We start from the raw sequence: 19858 nt of genomic DNA on the forward strand, positions 1-19858 counted from the left end.
AATCAACCAAATGTTCCAGTTTAGAAGTGTTTTAGTTTGAAGCATCTTTATTGTATCTAAGAGTTTGTGCTAAATAGACAGTTACCAAAAAAAGTTTGGAGACCAGTAGAAATGTCTATATTAGATATACAAAGTAGAGAAAGTAGAGAATCACTGGCATAGGTTAAAGCCACTGAGTAAGATGAGGTCAGCTGAAGACAGATAAAAAGAAATTAAGCAACAGAGAAAGTCTCAGAGCAGAACTCTAGGAAATTTAAATATCTTGAAGATGGGCATCAGAAGACCCAGAACAGAGACTAGAGAAAATAGCTGGTAAGGTAAGAAAACTCTAAGGGAATTATGTCACTAAAGCTAAGAAGAGAGTACAATTCTAGGGGAAATGGTTAATTATATTGAATCTTGTTGAGAGGTGAAGTAAAATAGAGAATACAATTATCCTCTGAATCTAACAATACGGAAGTTTTTGGGACTTTAACAATGGCAATTTCAGTGGAGTAATATGTATAAAAACCAAACTGAAGTGGGCTTAGAAAAGTGAATAGGAAGTGAGGAAGTATAGGCAACATGTGCAGACAATGTTCTGAGAAGTTTTGCTATGGGATGGTGGTATAGGAAGATGTGGAGTTAAGGGAGGATTCTTGTTTTATATAAGATGCTGGATTGCATTTGCTAGCTAACAGGAATAATTCAGTAAGCAGAGAGGGAATAAGGGAAGTACAAGTTAAATAATTGAAGAAGTTAAGCCCTTGCATAATCAAGAAGAGAGAAGTGGCTTTCACTCATTCAATTTAAATCTTTTTTGAACATAACACAGTGTTTCTGCCATAACATGTAACACACATTTTTTAAAAATTATTTTGCATTCTGCAAAAGTACACTAAAAATAACAAGCCTTTGAGAGAAAAAAATACTGTTACAGATCATGCAAAACCTATAACCAGAGCACTAATGTAAACATTAGTATTTCTACCAAATGAACTGTGCAGTTAAAAAATACGTTAAATTTGTAATAAATAAAATTAACAATAAATCTAGGACTTGATCATTTTCAAAGGCTGGTGGAAGAAGATGACAAAGAGAAAATACACAAAGACAGGAGAAACCAGAGAATAAACATGCTCAAGATACACTTGTGGTAAAACTAAGCCAAGAGAAAACTTTGAAGTGAATAGTTACTGTGTAGAATATTCTATTCCTTGCCATGTTCCACTGTGCTAGTAAGATTTGTGTTAGCTGTTCCTTGGTAGTCCAAAATATTAACTTGCTAGAAAAGAATCTTGTTTTAACCAACTTCAATGTTGTATTGACGTTATTCCTTGCCTTGCCAATAGCATATAGGCTAATTTGCATTTCAGAAAAATGCATTATATCAGAGAAACTGCAAAGTATTTCTTGATTTTTTCAGCAGTAGCCATATGCATAGCAATATATGGAATACTGTATAGAATATGAAAATGCAGAAAAAGGGAGTTCCTCCAAACCACAATGACTTGATTAAAAACTTGATTTCCATAAGCAGGAATAATAATGGAGAAATTAAGATGTCTTCCAACAACAAAATAAGTACAGGTAATTGTTAATATTTTTTGAACACTGTCTGTATTCAGGCATTGGGCTTTATCCTATTTAATACTCACAGGAATCCTATGAAATAGGTACTATCAGCATCCTTGTTTTCAATGAGGTAGAGAGGTTTAGATTATACAACTAGTGAATGGCAAAGCCAGGATTTGAAGCTTAGAGGTCTGAATGGTAGGGATCTTAAACATGGGGAAGAAAGGCATTCAGCAAGGTGCTCCAGCACTTCAGCCACAACATTTGGGATTACTTAATTATTCTCTCCAATAAGTTGAGAGTTTGTGGTCATCTTTTGACTTAAACTTTATGAGGCAAGGTACTGATAGAGAATCTGACACTGCTAGGGTTTGCAGGAAAAGGCAAAGTGATGGACCTGAGAGAGAGGGTGCTAGGAGTTAGCCTCCATTGTGTGGCACTTACTTAAGTATGCCTGAGTTAGGTGGGCATAAAGGAAAGTGACAAGAACTTAAGCCATATTGTCCCTCTCCCTCAAAGGGGACACTCTAATAACAAGAGGCTCTGGAGTGGGTGGCCTGCAATGAGACCAGAGGAAAGTAGAATTGATTGAACCATAAGTGAATAGGTCATTCTTTTTGCTGTGCAGATGCGTAGGACATAGGTTCTTCTGGAGAACCTATAAAGGTATTCCCATGAAAGCACCTACATTTGAATCACTGCAGATGAGAAAGAACAATGAATAATGCTAGAGAAATGGTGACAACTAGCAAAAAGGTTACACTACCACAATCTGCCCTCCACTTATGAGGTAGTGTTCACACAGGAATAGCAGTTAAAACAAAACAGGGAGCCGACAGCTAATACAGCATGGAGAGTTGCTTTCTTCATGCTCTCAAGGAAGGGGCTGATTTTGGGAAGAGGGAGAGATGTGAGTAGTGTGGCCATGGCCATAACCCATTACCTCCCAACACATAACAAGCCACTGGAGTCATAAACTTAACCTATGCTCAGTGGTAGATAGGTGGAGGATTCTGGAGACCGAAAAGAATTTTGAATAGAAGATAAAATTAAATTGATTAATTTTATAAAATCAAAATTAATTAGATTTGATTGTGTCTAATAACTCCAATGAGACTGTTTTAGTAACATAAAGTGATTAAAAGGTTATGGAATTAGTCTAAGAAGTCATTAAGGGAGCCTCCTACCCAAGAAGAATGGGTTCACAGCAGTAGTAGCAATTTTAAAAATTGATGATTCCATGTTTACACCTCACAAGTTGAGACTTCTTTCAACACAGTTGTGTGTATGAAATGGAAAGGTTGTACTACAAGTGTGCTAAGGTCCTCTGCAGGTCCAACATCTAGATGTTTTCTGGCAATTGGAATTGCAGGAGTTCAGGAAGATAACAGTTCAGTTACTTGAACAATTTGGTCCTAAGGTGGCTTCCAAAGAACAGTGACCGCTACTGGCTAGTTGATGAGTCCTTCATTCTCCTATCTGGCCTGCCAGGTTGACAGTTCAAGATCTATAGTAACCTCGTCTTCTGTGACTCTGACTCTGAGCTGGCAGAAAAGAAAGAGCAGCAGGAGGTGGTGATAGATTTGAAAGTGGAAGTCAAAGAAAGAAAGGAGTTGGAAGCAGAATAGTGGAAAAATGGCAGGACTGATGATAACCATGGGATATTTGTTAGAATTCACTTGGGGAAGACATGTTATTTCCAGTTTCCTGATCAGTTTTCATCATAAGCCTTAAAGTATGGGAAAAATGTTAAAAAGGAAAGGACCATAGATATAATCGATTTAAATTTCTTCACTTTACGGATTAAGAAGTCCGAACCCCTCAGAATGCTTTGTGAGAATTATATATCTAAGAAATTGATTAGTGGAAAATGCAGTACTAAATTATAAGTCTCCTGTTGTTGTTTCTGCTTCTGCTTTAGTTGAAGATACAGGAAAGGATGAGAGAACAGGTGCCCTCAAGGATTAGTATAGTACAACATGGGAAGAAAGTCAAGTAAAAAGTGAACAAATGATTAAAAAAATACACCACGTAGTAACACAGACAGAATTAAATTATAATGATGTGACAGAGTGAGTGGATGGTTAAAATAATTAGGTTAATCACATACTGAAATGATAAGAGTACAGTAGAGCTCTGTTGACAACCCAGGTTAACTGAATCACCAGAGTAAATGACATTCACCATATCCTCTGCAGCGCAGACTGACAGATGCACACTACATGCTAATTGACCACATCTAGTAAACTCTAATAGAAACACCAGGAGATAGTAGTGTCAGAAAACCAAGGCTGAAGAGCATTTCAAGAGGGAGAGTGATTAATAGTGTTAAATGTTTCAGTTATGAAGTAGGAAAATCACCAAGAACAGTCTGATGAATTTGGTAATTAGAAAAATCTTGGTGTAGCCCCCATGATCCAGATTCTGTGTCTCTACCATGCAAGCCCTAGATCTCAATGGTAAACTCACTGGAGCTGACCAGTCTCAGACATTACTCAAACTTACAAAATAACTTCGAATGTGAATGCATTCATTTTTAACAGTAAATGTACCAGACCAGTCATTTCCATAAGGCTTCCACTTTCTGGTGAATGTAAGCAATTCATATATTAAAATGCATGCCCGAAGGTTACTTATTGTTCCCATATTACTCCATTCTTACCTTATCATAGCATGTATCACAATATATGAAAATTGCATCTTTCCTGGTCTAGCTTCTTATCACATCCTCATTGAAGTCAATGACTATATTAGTTTAGTTCATTGCTCTTTATCTGATACTTAGCGCAGTGGAGAGCATGCTTAGACTTTTAACATGTATTTATTAGACAGACAAATGAGCAATTAACTCACTGATTATTATATCAAGATGTTACAACCTAATAAATCATCCTTTCCTTCCTTGGATGTAAGTCTTTATCTATCTGCACACATACACATATGTAATACATCTATATAATATATAATTATATATATAAATATACATACATATATAAATATGCATATATAATATAATTATAGATTTATATATAATATATGAAATAATACATATAACTGTGTATATATAGACATCTATAAATACATATATCTACATATACATTTTATATATATATATTTCTAAAAGAGCACTAGAGAATTCTGGACAACTCTTTATCTCCAATTATTCATCCTTTGTGGAAACCACCAATCTTGTCTTTGCATCTGTACTTAGGAAAACCAGCATCCAGGACATACTCTTTAGTTAATTTCTATGGTAATTAGTATCACAGAATATTTTCTTTTATGACCGATGGCCTGCCAGTCCTCATGAGAATGTGTAAAGTATGGGAAAGAGATGAACTTCTAATGCTCTTTCTACAATTCTAACCACAGGATATTTGACTGTAAATTTAATTAACTAGAAATACAGTATAATAAAGTCAATGAGTAAAAAGGAAGCTGAAATTCTTTGTGCTACCTTAGTCACATGGCTAAAGAAAAGGGAGTCTTCTTTGCCCTGCCTCTGCCTTTTACAGTGTGTTTGTGAACCAAAACTCTTGTCCTCTCAGAAGCCACAAGCAATTTGGTTTTACATGGCACATCCATGGCTGTGTAGTTGGAAGCATGGGTTGTTTTGAAATGTGTTATTCAGAATTTGTGGCCAGAATAGAGGGAAATGAAAAAATGCCCTAGGTTTTTCAAATGTGCATGATTCTTTTTTCTTTTGGGCACCATCGTTTACCGCTTATTTCCAGAGAATTAATCTTTTTTACTTAGGAAATCACTTATAAACTTGCTTCAGTTTGCAGGTACTGCCTCCTCCCCCTATAATATATTCCTGCCATCTCACATATCTGCTAATTATAGGACATAGGCTTGCTGAATTATGACTATTTGTAGTCAGAATAGCTTCTTTCACTGGATGTAATAGAATACACGCCAGATCAGAATTAGAAGATTGAGGCTTAAGTTCCAATTTTACTCATTTGTAACTTGCACCCCAAGCTAAAGTATGAAAGAAACTTCTATATAAAATAATTCCATTGACTAAATGTAAAAGAAATGACATGATTAAGAAAGCACTGTTTGGCAACTCCTAATTTTAAAAAATGATTTAGACAAAAGTTATCAATAAACTAAATGATAAAGGTGGACGGGATCCATTTGAATGGAGGAACAAGCTGTTGCCACCTGAAATATTGATCAATTAGCTTTTTTGCATGCATTTAAATTTTATTTATTTATTTATTTGTTTGTTTATTTATTTATTTTTGTCGCAGGGGCTCACTCTGTCACTCAGGTTGGAGTGCAGTGGCATGATCTTGGCTCACTGAAACCTCTGCCTCCCGGGTTCAAGCAATCCTCCTGCCTCAGCCTCCTGAGTAGCAGGAAATATAGGTGCACACCACCTCGTCCTGCTAATTTTTGTATTTTTGGTAGACATTGTGTCTCACCATGTTGGCCAGACTGGTCTTGCACTCCTGATCTCAAGTGATCTGGCTGCCTTGGCCTCCCAAAGTGCTGGGATTACAGGCATGAGCCACCACCCTTGGCCTAAATTTTATTTTTTACTTGACACATAATAATTGTTTTTATTTATGAGGTACAATGTAGTATTTTGAAATCAGCTTTGCGTAGAGTAAGACAACAAAACAGTATGTGTCTCCTGATTAGACTTCCCAGATAAAATACAGAATGCTGTACTAAATTTGAATTTTAAAAAACAATAATTTATTTTGTATATCCCATGTAATATTTGTAATATACTTATCCTAAAAATTATACTATTTATTTAAAATTAACATTTAACTGGATGTCCTGTATTTTTGTTAAATCAGACAAGAACTTTACTTGATTATCAGATTTATATATTATATATATATAAAACTGATATATATGCCAATTTTTATGTGTTTTTACATACAGTTTAATATAGTCCATAGTTTAATATACTATATTGCAGGTTATAGAATATCCAGATTAATACAGCTAATATAATTTAATAAGTTGAACCTGAATCCAATTAAGCCTTTAGAACTAATTTCCAATTTATAAGAAGTACAGAAGATATAACAAATTTAATGATGTCATGAGTAAATGCCATCTAGAAAGTAAAATTTTGACCTGGCTTTTTAATATGTAAATGAGACTTTTTAAAACATTGGGGCAATGGGATGTTGAAATACACTAGCCCTCCAGGCAATATTTGCTAATGTTTAGAGGCATTTTTTATTTTCTCCAATACAGTGGGAAAAGGGAGAAGGATGCTACTGGCATCTGTCCTCTGGGTGGGTAGAGGCCAGTGATCCCACTAAACATCTTGTAACACAGAAGACCATCTCCCCTCCTAACTCACCCCACTCCCACTCACAACAAAAATTAGCAGGTTCAAAGTGTCAACAGGGCCACTGTTGAGAAACCCTGGTCTAGACTCAAAACTTTAATGAGTTACAATCAAATGCAGTAAGCAGTGCTCGTCTGAATCTTGATTCAAACAAACCATATTATTATAAAGAGCATTCCTGTAATAAAAGGCAAGGCAACTATTTAAAAATTATAATGTAGGAAAATGTTTATTGATATGGGAAAGGTTCAAAATACACTTTTAAGAAAAAAACAAACTGGATATAAGGAAGTTTGTATAGCATGATCTCATATTATTAAAATAAAGAAAGGCTACAAAAGTAATAATCATCCCATTTTTACCATAAACATAAATATGTGTGTGTATAGACAGGTGCACACATATGAATGCATAAAAGATTAGAAGCCTATTCATCAAAACGTTAATGGTGTTGATTTCTAAATTGGAAATCACAAGTGATTTACGTTAGTTATTTTTCCTTTTCTGTTTTTCCTGTAATGAACAAGCATTATGTTTGTAATCAGAGAGAAAACAGGGCCAATTCAGAATAAAAAAATTATTAGTTTGGATTAAAGGCCCTTGTGGCAATCTCCTTTTACAGAGTGACTGAAATGTTATTCAAACATCTCCCATGGGTGCACAGACTGTATGAATGGAGAAGGATGTGCTGAGTCAGAAATTAAACTTATTGGAAGTTCATGGCTGTTTCATTCTCCCTCCAGCAGGATCAGAGAATGAACCAAAGGGAGCACAAGGAAGGGCTCTGACAGTGTCTTCTGCCCTTTCCCAGTGTGGTGTGGGTGATGGATCTCCCTAAATGGAAAAGCAGGGCTGAGATGTATGTCAGTGAGACTCAAGGAAATTTGCTGTAGGCTGCTGAAATTTCATGTCCTCCCTTTGTACACTTACCCAGTATTCACGTGGTTTATTTTATTAAAACTCAATGCTGTATTAGTTTCTACACTCCAACAATCCCTAACAGTCAGTAGGCAAATGAAAACATCTCCTTCCTCAGTGACCCGCATTTCTAATGAAACCCTTAAGACCAGCCTTCAGGTTCTATCTTCCTTACCTCTTAGTAGCCTGGAGGAGTTCTCAAAAGGATGGCCTCAGGAGACTTGGGGCAGAGGGATTCTCTTTTCCTTGGGGAAAATAAATATACACAGCTCTACAGTTTAAGAGACTCTATTTTTCCCCCCGGGCCAATTCTCAGGCCAAATGAGCCAATGCCCCCAGCCTCAAGGAACACAGCAACAATTTGAGGCTCTCTTTGATATTATAGAGAATGGATTTTTCTCATTTTGTGTGTTTTCGCTTCCCTTGTAAATGCCTCTTGAACACAAGGTTTGTTCACCTGCTTGCTCTGAGTAGACTCAGTCCTTTCATGCCTTTTAAAGATCACTATCTGGAAAGTGCTTCCTTCTCCTTTCTATTGCCAAGGTCAGAAACAGTGAGTGCCATTAGTGGAAGTAAATGAAAATGAAATACCATGTGCATTTTTCAAAATCTTACTATTTTCCCTGTATCGTTTTCAGTATTTGATTGGTTATATTGAATCTCATGTCCATTAATATTATATTTCTTCATGCTTGTCTTGCTGTGGTAATGGATTGAAGGACATGAAATTTAGCAGAGACATAATAATGATCTTCAAATATTTGAAATACTATCATATTGAAGAGAAAATAGAAAGTGGAATGATGCAGGAGGTGGTAAGTTGCAAGAAGATAAATATCGAGTTGATAGGAATTAATATTTTCTAAGAATTAAAGTCAATCAAAAATAGAATTGATGATAGTACAGCTATATTAATCTATATAATGAAATAGTGCGCACCATTGGAAATAGAGTGAGATAGATCACGATACTATTATGGAAAGTAGTCAGGATGTAATATATGGAAAAACCTAGTTGTGAATTGATACGTACTGCCTAATTCCATTTGTGTAAAATTGAAATGATATGAAAATATGCATGATTGTACATAAAATATTTCTGGACAGAAATAAACAGTAATACCAACAACAAAACCCCATGAATCATCTTTACCTCTGGCCAAGAAAATGTAAAGGAGAAAATGAACTTTTCCATTTATATCCTTCTGTACCCACGTTTTTTCCCCTATGAGCACTTTTATAATTTAAAAATCCTGGTTTTATTTTTCAAGAAGAGTTTGTATCTTTTTTTAAAAAGAAAAAATAAAGGGAAATGCTTATTTACAAAGTAATGAATTTCCAATCATTGGAAGCACTGAAGCAGAATTTGAGGGGCTGTTCATGAGAAATGCTGTGCTTTAAAATTACCACCTAACGCTGAGGTCCTATGATTCAGTTATATTTAAAGGACTGAAAACTACAAAGCACCTGGGCTTTTCCAGCTTGCTTCCAATTGGAAAGACTTGAAAAATGAAATGAATAATTTTAACCTCTGGCCCAGAATTCATTGTCAGGTCTAGGCAGAAAATGATTTCTCTAGAAGAACATTAAAAAAATTTTTTTAGAGGTAGAGAGATATTTTTAGCTAACAATCCAAAATACAAGGGAACAGAAAGTGTTGCAAAATGCTGTTTTTCTCAGTGACCAGGATTCCACAGAAGGAAGCTGGCATTTTGTTTCGGCTATCACGATCCTACTAATCTAGTGTTATCACTCATGGGGACCTTTGCTATCTTGGCGAGTCATTGTTTTCCTAAGGGGATGATGAGAAAGGAGTTGCAATTGCAGGAATGCACAAGCTTAGTGCAAACTTTTCTCTTCTGTCACCTGTTTTTTTCATTCTCCTTAGTGTAGGAGGATTGACTTTCTAGTTACATAGACATTTGACGTTTATCTTGCTCAGTAATGCACTTACAGTTACAAAGGAATGGTTAAGAACTGGCCCATTCCTACATCTTCAAGGAAAATTAACACATATTTTGCTTCATATTTTTCTCAGTATTTTGAAACTATTTAATATTTTTTGGTTCTTCAAAATCTTTAGTAAGAAAACTCCAAAATTTGCTTCACTCAAGTACTTTCATCCCACTGTAGTAATTAATAGTCAGCATTAATCCTTTCTTACAATATGGTTTATTATTAATTTTTGCATTAATATTTAATTTTTAAATGTTTCATCAAATATTAGTTTCATAATATATCAGTATGTATTAAAAACATTTATATTATTTGTAATAGAGAAGATATTAGATAGATTGATAGATAGGTGATAGATTATCCATATACTACTTGAAAAATATATTTTTAGCATTTTGTTATATTTACTTTTTTAATGGCATGTGTGCCATTGAATGTTTTTCCTTTCTTGTTCTTTCTTCTCTTTTCTGGTTCTTTTTATTTTTACAAACTTGTGGTCTATAATTTATTTCTCAATCAATCAATCAATCAATCTACTTATGTAGTGTATTTTTTCATGTCAGCACTTTGTAGATTCTTAATGGCTGCATAATTCCGATCAGATGGATGTTTTATAATTAATTCAATTATTCCTTTATTTGTTTACATTGCTTCTAGATTTCACCAATAAATAATATAAAAATGTCTTTAGATATACATCCTAATACGTATCTCTGATTATTTCCTTAAAATAAAAATTGGAAGTGAAAGTATCAAGCCAAGAAGAACGGACATGGATTGTCACTGATATAATAATATTTATTATATCTAGAGGAAACATTCTAAGAGTCTCCAGTTTTTCATTTTTTTCCTAGTGTACTCTCATTCTCAGAACAAGGGAAATGCATTAAATGTTTTCCATAAAAACAACAAAAAGTATCTTCTTTCTCATGTATTTTGTGATTACGATGCTGCTTAGGCACTTGTGGTATAGGGCAAATCACACTAGTCCTAGAATTAAAAGATGGAGTTAATTTTTGCAATCATCTAACCCTGGGTGTCTTGCCAAGAGAGGGATAATAATTACTTAAAACACAGGATTGTTATGATGTTACATAATACATGTAAAAACTCTATAAACTAAAAGTGCCATAGGAACTATTTATTATTGTTATACTCTTTTTGAAAATGAGAGCTTTTTGATGACCAATAACTCCCCAAATAGGGGACAGAAGGAGAAACGTGTAAACTGATTTCCCTACAGTTTAAAATTCTGAAGAAATTGTAAAAGACAGTTTACAGTGAGGCAGAGTACCTGGGAAAATTCTCATCTAAGTACAAGGTAGAAAATGCATAGAAATAAACAAAGTCCACGGAAACAAGCTACTGGGAAACACTTAGCAACACTACGGGGAATTGGATTGACAGGTTGTATTTAGTCCTGAGAAGACTTTCTGAGGAGGAGGAGACTCAAGTCAAGCATTGAAAAAAGAGAGGAACATCTCTTGTTCTAAAAAATGTGGGGGGACAGTCAGGTTTGAAGCTGTTTGATGACTTGTGAAAAGAGTTCGTGAAACATGCAGACAAGAGCAACAGGGAGAAAGTAAACACTTACGTTATGTTGGAGCAGAGAGCATTGTCTTGTTTGGCAACCCATAAAGAAAGATCTTTAAAGAGACAATCGAGCTGCATCCATGTCAAGAAGAGAAAACCAAACACCGCATGTTCTCACTCATAGGTGGGAACTGAACAATGAGATCACTTGGACTCGGGAAGGGGAACATCACACACTGGGGTCTATCATGGGGAGGGGGGAGGGGGGAGGAGGGAGGGATTGCATTGGGGAGTTATACATGATATAAATGATGAATTGATGGGTGCTGACGAGTTGATGGGTGCAGCACACCAACATGGCATAAGTATACATATGTAACAAACCTGCACGTTATGCACATGTACCCTAGAACTTAAAGTATAATAAAAAAAAAAAAAAAAAAAAAAGAGACAATCGAAACTGGTTTAAACAAAGTGGAAGAGGTTGAAAAATTTGTTTCAGGTAAACAAAATCTGAAACTGTAATCTAAAAGAAAATTCCTTTCAAATTTAACTATACATTTCCTATTTCTTTAGCCTAGTTTTTCTCTAACGCTTATGTGCTAGGTCACTAGGAAATCTTTCTCAAACTTAACACAGGTGTCTTTTCTTCCATTTTTTCCATCCCTATGTAGTCGTGTCTATATGTGTGTGTGTATATATGTATATATATTTATATTTAATAATATATATTTATTATATATAATATATTTATATTTAATGTATATATTTATATTTATATTATATATTTATAGACACACTGCCATGCATGAAATTGTTTTCTTGTGTTTTTCTATCTATATCTATAGGTGAACAGTCATCCCCAATAACTTGGCATCTGTCCACGAACAGAATCCTTATTATCTTCTTAGAGGATTCACCTGCTGAAAGCATTGGGCACTGATGTCTTCTAACTAATTGACCTAAGTCTCTATATTTTCAATCCATTTATTTATCCAATGAAGAGAGAGAACCACACAGTAGTAAGGGAGTTTGTTTTCCAGGGTTTCTCCAGCTTTCATGAACACAAGCTCACCCTCTTTGTGGTATTTCTTACCTTGTGTCTTTTAACCCTGGCTGGCAATGTCATAATTGTGACAATTATCAGCACTGATCGTCACCTTCACACCCCCATGTACTTCTTTCTTAGTGTGCTTTCCGCTTCAGAGACTGTCTACACATTAGTCATTGTACCACGGATGCTCTCCAGTCTCTTAAGTTGAAGCAAACCTATCTCTTTGGCTGGCTGTGCCACCCAGATGTTTTTTTATTACCTTGGCCATCAACAACTGCTTTCTGCTCACAGCCATGGGGTATGATAGCTATGTGGCCATCTGTAACCCTTTGAGGTACATGATCATCATGAACAAGAAAGTGTGTGCCCAGCAGGTATGTGGGGCCTGCAGCGTTGGGCTGCTCATGGCCATAGTTCAGATTTCATCTGTGTTCAGGCTGCCTTTTTGTGATAAAGAAGTGGCCCATTATTTCTGTGATATCCGCCCAGTTATGAAACTTTCCTGTGTTGATACCACTCTACATGACCTAATTAATTTTGTTGTTAGTTCCCTGGTTATTGTGGTGCCCCTGGGTTTGGTCTTCATCTCCTACATCCTCATCATCTCTACCATCCTCAAGGTCACCTCTCCTGAGGGCCGGAAAAAGGCTTTTGCAACTTGTGCCTCCCACCTCACTGTGGTCATCATCCACTATGGCTGTGCCTCCATTGCCTACCTCAAGCGCAAGTCAGAGAACACCAGGGATCAGGACCAGCTAATTTCAGTGACATACACCGTCTTTACTCCACTACTTAATCCTGTTGTGTACACTTTGAGGAGCAAGGAGGTCAAGAATGCCCTTCACCGTGCTATTGGCAAAAAACCTTTTGCCTAGAATCTTTGTCAGTTTGACATATAGTCAATCATAGCCTGGGTATTTTTGTAAGCTCATGAAAATTGAATCCTATCATTCATCCTCCAGCCAAAGAGAGTTGCAAAATTTGGTGGTAATGCGGCATTAAGAAACCAAGAGTCTCCATGACTTGACTTTGTTTTCACCATCATTCTCCTATACCTTCTACTAACCGCACAGGTTACCACCAGGGGAGTGGTCAGTTGCTGCTCACAGGTGCAAAGCTGTAGGGAATTGCAAGCAAGGAGTAGCCGATTGCTATCAGTTTGTTGAAAGCAGAAAAGAGGGTGGTTGCATAACACCTACTTGAAGTACTAGGTTGACAGGTCAACCTAAATGTCATGTAGATATTGAGCTCTAAAACTTTAAAGAGGACATAGTTGGTGCACAGGATGTGTTCAAAACATGGTCGAAACCACCTTCCCACTTATCATCACTTTCTACTTTGAGCATTGACAACACTAGCAGATCTTGACATTTCAGAAAAAAATATTATAGGCTTTAAACATTCTCATCTGCCTTGGAGACCCATGAAATTGTTTTCCAATTTTGTTGAGGTTCACATTAGAATTACTTCCTCGGTGAGCCTCTGTTACTAGTAAGCAACATGGTCACATCCAGCCTCTGAATTTGGCTGCGCTTATATATGCTTTCTGTGGGAGTAACACATGGTATACTGAATTCACAAGTATAGGGATATCTGATATCTGAGGATTTTTTTGTAATTGAGTTTATTTTTATCACCTTCCAGCTAACTCTTGCTGACTTAGATCTGGAAATTAGCCCATGATTTTCATTCTTCTCTGTATAGAAGATAATCTGATCCATGCCTTGCCTTTCCCCTTTTCATGGAAATCCATGCTACAAGGCAATATATGCCTTGCCTTTACCCTTGTCATCTCTACATGGATGAACTTATTTTCTGTGTATAGTTAGGTACCTAGTTTAAACTATAAGTTTAAATACAGTTCTAAACAAGAGTCTGGGAGTTTATTGCCTTCTATAGAAGAAAGTTATTCTGATCTGTGAAAAGGATTAAGATTTTAGAATTATTTGGCCTGGAGAAAATAAAGACAGAACTTGCCATATGCCTTCTGGTCCATAAAGGGCTGATGAAAATAGAATCAAACTGTATCTATCACCTACCAAAACTGTCCAAGTGTCCCCATTGAAAATGCATTGAAAGTGCCTGTAAAACAAAGGACCTGGGAATCCCTAAGGGTGGAAGGCCCAAGAAGGGAAACCTTCATGTTTATGAAGCATTGCCTGAAACAGTAAAAGATTTGCTCCTTCAGAGTACTACCTGCAGGAGAGCAAGCCGAGTGGGTATAATGAGAAACCTCCAGGGCAGCTTATCTTTGCCTTTATCTAGGTGTTTTCCGGGGACACCTCTGAGTCCTTTCTTCAGTGAGTACCAAGGAAATACTCTCACAACCCTGTTCCTGTGAAAACCCCTTTTGAGACTCCCTCTTTGGGGTTCCTGCTCACTACATTATCCCACTTCTGAAAGCCTCTCCCAGTAGTAACATCAGTTTATAGATTGCTGAATGTGAGTGTACAGAACCCATAGGACCTCCCACAGTGGTACAGGGCTCTGTAAGATTGGTAACCAGTACTGAAAGTAGTGTGTTCCCCTGAGTTCCTGTAGTTTGGCACTGCAGAAAATTATGGTGCAATTCACCCAAAATAATTTTTGCAACAATAAATAATGTATATTGAAATCCTACTTATCCCTTGTCTTTTTAAAGTATAGTTTACACTATCGTAACAGAGCCAGAAACAGAAAACAAAATCAATGCATTTAATTTCAAAGAGTATGTGATTATCATAAAACACAAATCATGACCAAAGAGAATGAGACTTAAGCCTACACCTTGGGCTTATTTACCACATATCCATTATCGTCATAAGTCAGAGTGTGCCGATTCAGGAGTCTGCCACTGTAACAGGAGTCACACGTCTCCTTTAGAGGGAGCACATGATCCCACAAAAAACACATCCCATATCTCACCAACAAAGGATTGATTTTCATCAAAATGTCCCCCAAAGGAATCCTGCTCTTGTCCCAGGATTATCTTAGCCTCTGCCCCCACAGAGTACCCCTTCCACATACCCTTCCTTCCCACCAGCTTCCCATTTACCCAGAGCAATTCCAGAGGCAAACTCCCAGCTCACACTAACATGGGTTGGAGCACAAGGAGATCGAGGGCAGGGGGTGGGAGCACTGAAAGTGACCATGGCATTTCCAATGTACAGCAGATACATTCCCGTTTTGTTGACAAGGAGAAGCAGCTCATTGTCCCGGGACTGAGTGTTGTAGAAGAGGCTGTACGGGCAGGTGAAGTCTGTGAAGGTTTTCAGGCACAGCGTGAAGTTCTTCAGGCACTTCTTCACCTTGGGGACAGGGACACATAGACTGTAACTGATTCTTGAGGGAAAATAAATGCCTTCCCTCACATGTCTGTGGAGAAAAGATAATGTAAAGAAATTTAGTGAACTCGGATTTGCTCTTACTGTGGACCTTAGGCTGGCTCCTAACAGAGTGGTTAGCATGCTAGAGTTTACAAAGTGCCTGTAAGTGCGTTATGTCAATATTTTGTGTAAGCAAAATACCAGTGTTTAAAAAGTCGTGTTTTGGTCCACTTGTCCTCTTAGAAGGATAAGTTAAAGATGTTCTGTATCAACTCTCAGCTCCATCTTACTTGAAGATTTGATCCGGATAAAATAGCAAACACCAGTCACAGAAAATGAAACATACCTAACTCATTGAGTGTAATGGGTAGTATTCCATTCTCCCACCACTGATCAGATTCTGAGATTCTCCCATGGCACAGCTGTGGCTGAAGTTAGATAGACTTTTAATGGCTCATCTTGATCCCTGGCTTGGCAATGATGAACCAACGCTTGTGGTCAGTGCAAAGTCTGAGGAATAGAATAGTGTGCAAACCACATGGCCCAGACCATGATAGTATCCTTGCCTTCTTCTCCATTCCATTTGCTCTTGTATGCCAATTCAGGCAGGACCAGTTTTCCACTGTTTGTTTACCTGCCTCTGCAACATTAGGATCATAGAATTACTTATCATTTACTTATTTCCTCTTAAGATCCATAAGAGAAGAGAAAGGTTTAATCATTATAAAATCAACTATTTTTTTCTCACTTAGGAAAGCAAATTTAACAAACACTATGGTCTAGAAAATAAATTAGAGAAAAATGACTAACTGAATTAAGGGAGACAGAACCTAGAAGCACTATGGAGTCTTGAATTGAGTTAGTTTTGCTTCATTGCAGGAAATGGGAAAACAGCATGAATTTCTATTGCCTTAGATACGGGCCTTTTTTAGAATGCTCACCCTGGATGAAAAAATAGTTAACAGAGCACTTAAGGAGAGGAAGCTAGGAAGAGATGACACACTTTAATAAAGAGAGAGAGAAAGAGAGGGAGAACTTTAGTCAGTACAACAGGAACTAGGAGGATGGAAAGGTAAACCATGCATTTTGTACCCTTTGATCTAATTATCTACCTGCTTGTGATTTGTAAGCTTGTCAGTATACAAATCTGGAGAAAAATAGCATGCTTAGACAGAAAGTGAGATTTTGAAAAACTCATTACTGATAGTAATGCTATAAAGAAATGGTGTCTCAAACTTGAGAAGATGAAGTTGTCCTCAGTGACAGTAATAAAAAGGGAAAAAAATGGTACTGAAACATTAAGGCTTTTTATGGCTAATAAAAAATAATTTATAACATGTACACATCACAAAGTACACATTGCCTTTAATTGATCTCACCCAATCTTCATGAGAACTTTTTGCTAAATGGATGTTGTTTTCATTCCCACTGTGTAGATGGAGACACTGAGGATCAAAGTTCAGCAATTTCACAAAGATTATTCAATAAAGTTTGGTAGAAACTGGTTCTCTGATTTAAACTCCAATCTACTTTTTAGATTTCATATTTTCTCTCATGTTATCCAGACTAAGCACTTGAGAAAGATCAGAAAGATATTGCCCCACCCACTGTAACAAATTCTCTTTTCCAGCCAATACCGCATATCTCTTCTTATTTCCTCAGTTGAGAGGTAATAACATTTCCATAAAAGCAAAGCCAGTTCTCCTTTCTCCAGCCCTAAGAGTTCCTTACGTGAGGCACATCCTTATTTATCAACATCTGTGGTGGTTCTAAAAATACATCAAAAAATAGTTTTCTTCCCCTTGGGTGTAGTCTGACTCAATTCTTTTTTTTTTTTTTTTTTTTTTTTTTTTTTAATTTTACTTTAAGTTCTGGAATACACGTGCAGAACATGCAGGTTTTGTTACATAGGTATACATGTGCCATGGTACTTTGCTGCACCTATCAATCCATCATCTAGGTTTTAAGCCCTTCATGCATTAGATATTTGTCCTAATGCTCTCCATCCCCTTGCACCCCACCCCCAACAGGCCATTGTGTGTGATGTTCCCCTCTCTGTATCCATGTTTTCTCATTGTCCAACTCCCACTTATGAGTGAGAATATGCAGTGTTTGGCCTTCTGTTCCTGTGGTAGTTTGCTGAGAATGATGGTTTCCAGCTTCATCCATGTCCCTACAAAGGACATGAACTCATTCTTTTTATGGCTGCACAGTATTCCATGGTGTATATGTGCCACATTTTCTTTACCCAGGCTATCATTGATGGGCATTTGGGTTTGGTTCCAAGTCTTTGCTATGTGAACAGTGCCACAATAAAACATATGTGTGCATGTGTCTTTATAGTAGAATGATTTATAATCCTTTGGGTATTAACCCAGTAATGGGATTGCTGGGTCAAATGGTATTTCTGGTTCACCACACTGTCTTCCACAATGGTTGAGCTAATTACACTCCCACCAACAGTGTAAAAGCTTTCCTATTTATCCACAGCCTCACCAGCATCTTTTGGTTTCCTGACTTTTTAATTAATTGCCGTTCTAACTGGCATGAGATGGTATCTCATTGTGGTTTTGATTTGCATTTCTCTGATGACCAGTGGCGATGAGCTTTTTTTCATATATTTGTTGGCCACATTAATGCCTTCTTTTGAGATGTGTCTGTTCATATCCTTCACCCACTTTTTGATGGGGTTGTTGTATTTTTTCTTGTAAATTTGTTTAAGTTCTTTGTAGATTCTGGATATTAGACCTTTGTCAAATGCAAAAAATTTCCTCCCTTCTGTAGGTTGTCCTGTTCACTCTGATGATAGTTCCTTTTGCTGTGCAGAAGCTCTTTAGTTTGATTAGGTACCACTTGTCAATTCTGGCTTTTGTTGCAATTGTTTTTGGTGTTTTAGCCATGAAGTCTTTGCCCCGCCTATGTCCTGAATGGTATTGCCTAGGTTTTCTTCTAGGATTTTATGGTTTTGGGTTTTACATTTAAGTCTTTAATCCATCTTGAGTTAATTTTTGTATAAGGTGAAAGGAAGGGGTCCATTTTCAATTTTCTGCAGACGGCTAGCCATTTCTTTATTAATTTTTTTTTTTGTTTTTTTTTTTTTTTTTTTTTTTTTTTTTCAGGTTTTATTAAATGTGGAATCCCTTCCTTATTGCTTGTTTTTTTTTTTTTTTTTTTTTTTTTTTTTTCAGGTTTGCTGAAGATCAGATGGTTGTAAATGTGTGGTGTTATTTCTGAGGTCTCTGTTCTGTTCCGTTTGTCCATGTGTCTGTTTTGGTACCAGTACTATGCTGTTTTGGTTACTGTAGCCTTGTAGTACAGTTTGGAGACAGGTAGCGTGATGCCTCCAGCTTCGTTCTTTTTGCTTAGGATTGTCTTGACTATATGGGCTCTTTTTTGGTTACATATAAAATTTAGTAGTTTTTTCTAATTATGTGAAGAAAGTCCACTTGTAGATTGATGGGATCGCATATAATATATAAATTACTTTGGGCAGTATGGCCATTTTCATGATATTGATTCTTTCTATCCATGAGCAAGGAATGCTTTTCCATTTGTTAGTGTCCTCTCTTATTTCCTTTAGCAGTGGTTTGTAGTCTCCTTGAAGAGGTCCTTCGTGTCCCTTGTAAGTTGTATTCCTAGGTATTTTATTCTCTTTGTAGCAATTGTGAATGGGAGCTCACTCATGATTTGGCTCTCTGCTTGTCTATTGTTGGTGTACAGGAATGCTTGTGATTTTTGCACATTGATTTTGTATCTTGAGACTTTGCTGAAGTTGCTTATCAGCTTATGGAGTTTTTGGACTGAGACAATGGTACTTTCTAAATATAAAATCATGTCATCTGCAAACACGGATAATTTGACTTTCCATCTTCCTATTTGAATATGCTTTTATTTCTTTCTCTTGCCTGATTGCCCTGGCCAGAATTTCCAATATTACGTTCAATAGGAGTGGTGAGAGAGGGCATCCTTGTCGTGTGACAGTTTTCAAAGGGAATGCTTCCAGCTTTTGCCCATTCAATACAATATTGGCTATGGGTTTGTCATAAGTAGCTCTTATTATTTTAAGTTATGCTCCATCGATATCTAGTTTATTAAGAGTTTTTAGCATTAAGGGATGTTGAATTTTATTGAAGGCCTTTTCTGTATCTATTGAGATATTCATGTATTTTTTTACCTGTATCTGTGATGTCTATTATGTCTTAATTTTCTACTTAAT

The 19858-nt window shown here is 36.6% G+C and overlaps 1 pseudogene; it reads left to right on the forward strand.

Annotated features, from left to right (window-relative positions):
* Positions 1 to 12281: 12281 nt before the first annotated feature.
* Positions 12282 to 13212, forward strand: LOC115899032 (annotated as a pseudogene).
* Positions 13213 to 19858: the final 6646 nt, after the last annotated feature.

The sequence above is a fragment of the Rhinopithecus roxellana genome, chromosome 8 (assembly GCF_007565055.1).
Source record: "Rhinopithecus roxellana isolate Shanxi Qingling chromosome 8, ASM756505v1, whole genome shotgun sequence".
NCBI classification, from domain to species: domain Eukaryota; kingdom Metazoa; phylum Chordata; class Mammalia; order Primates; family Cercopithecidae; genus Rhinopithecus; species Rhinopithecus roxellana.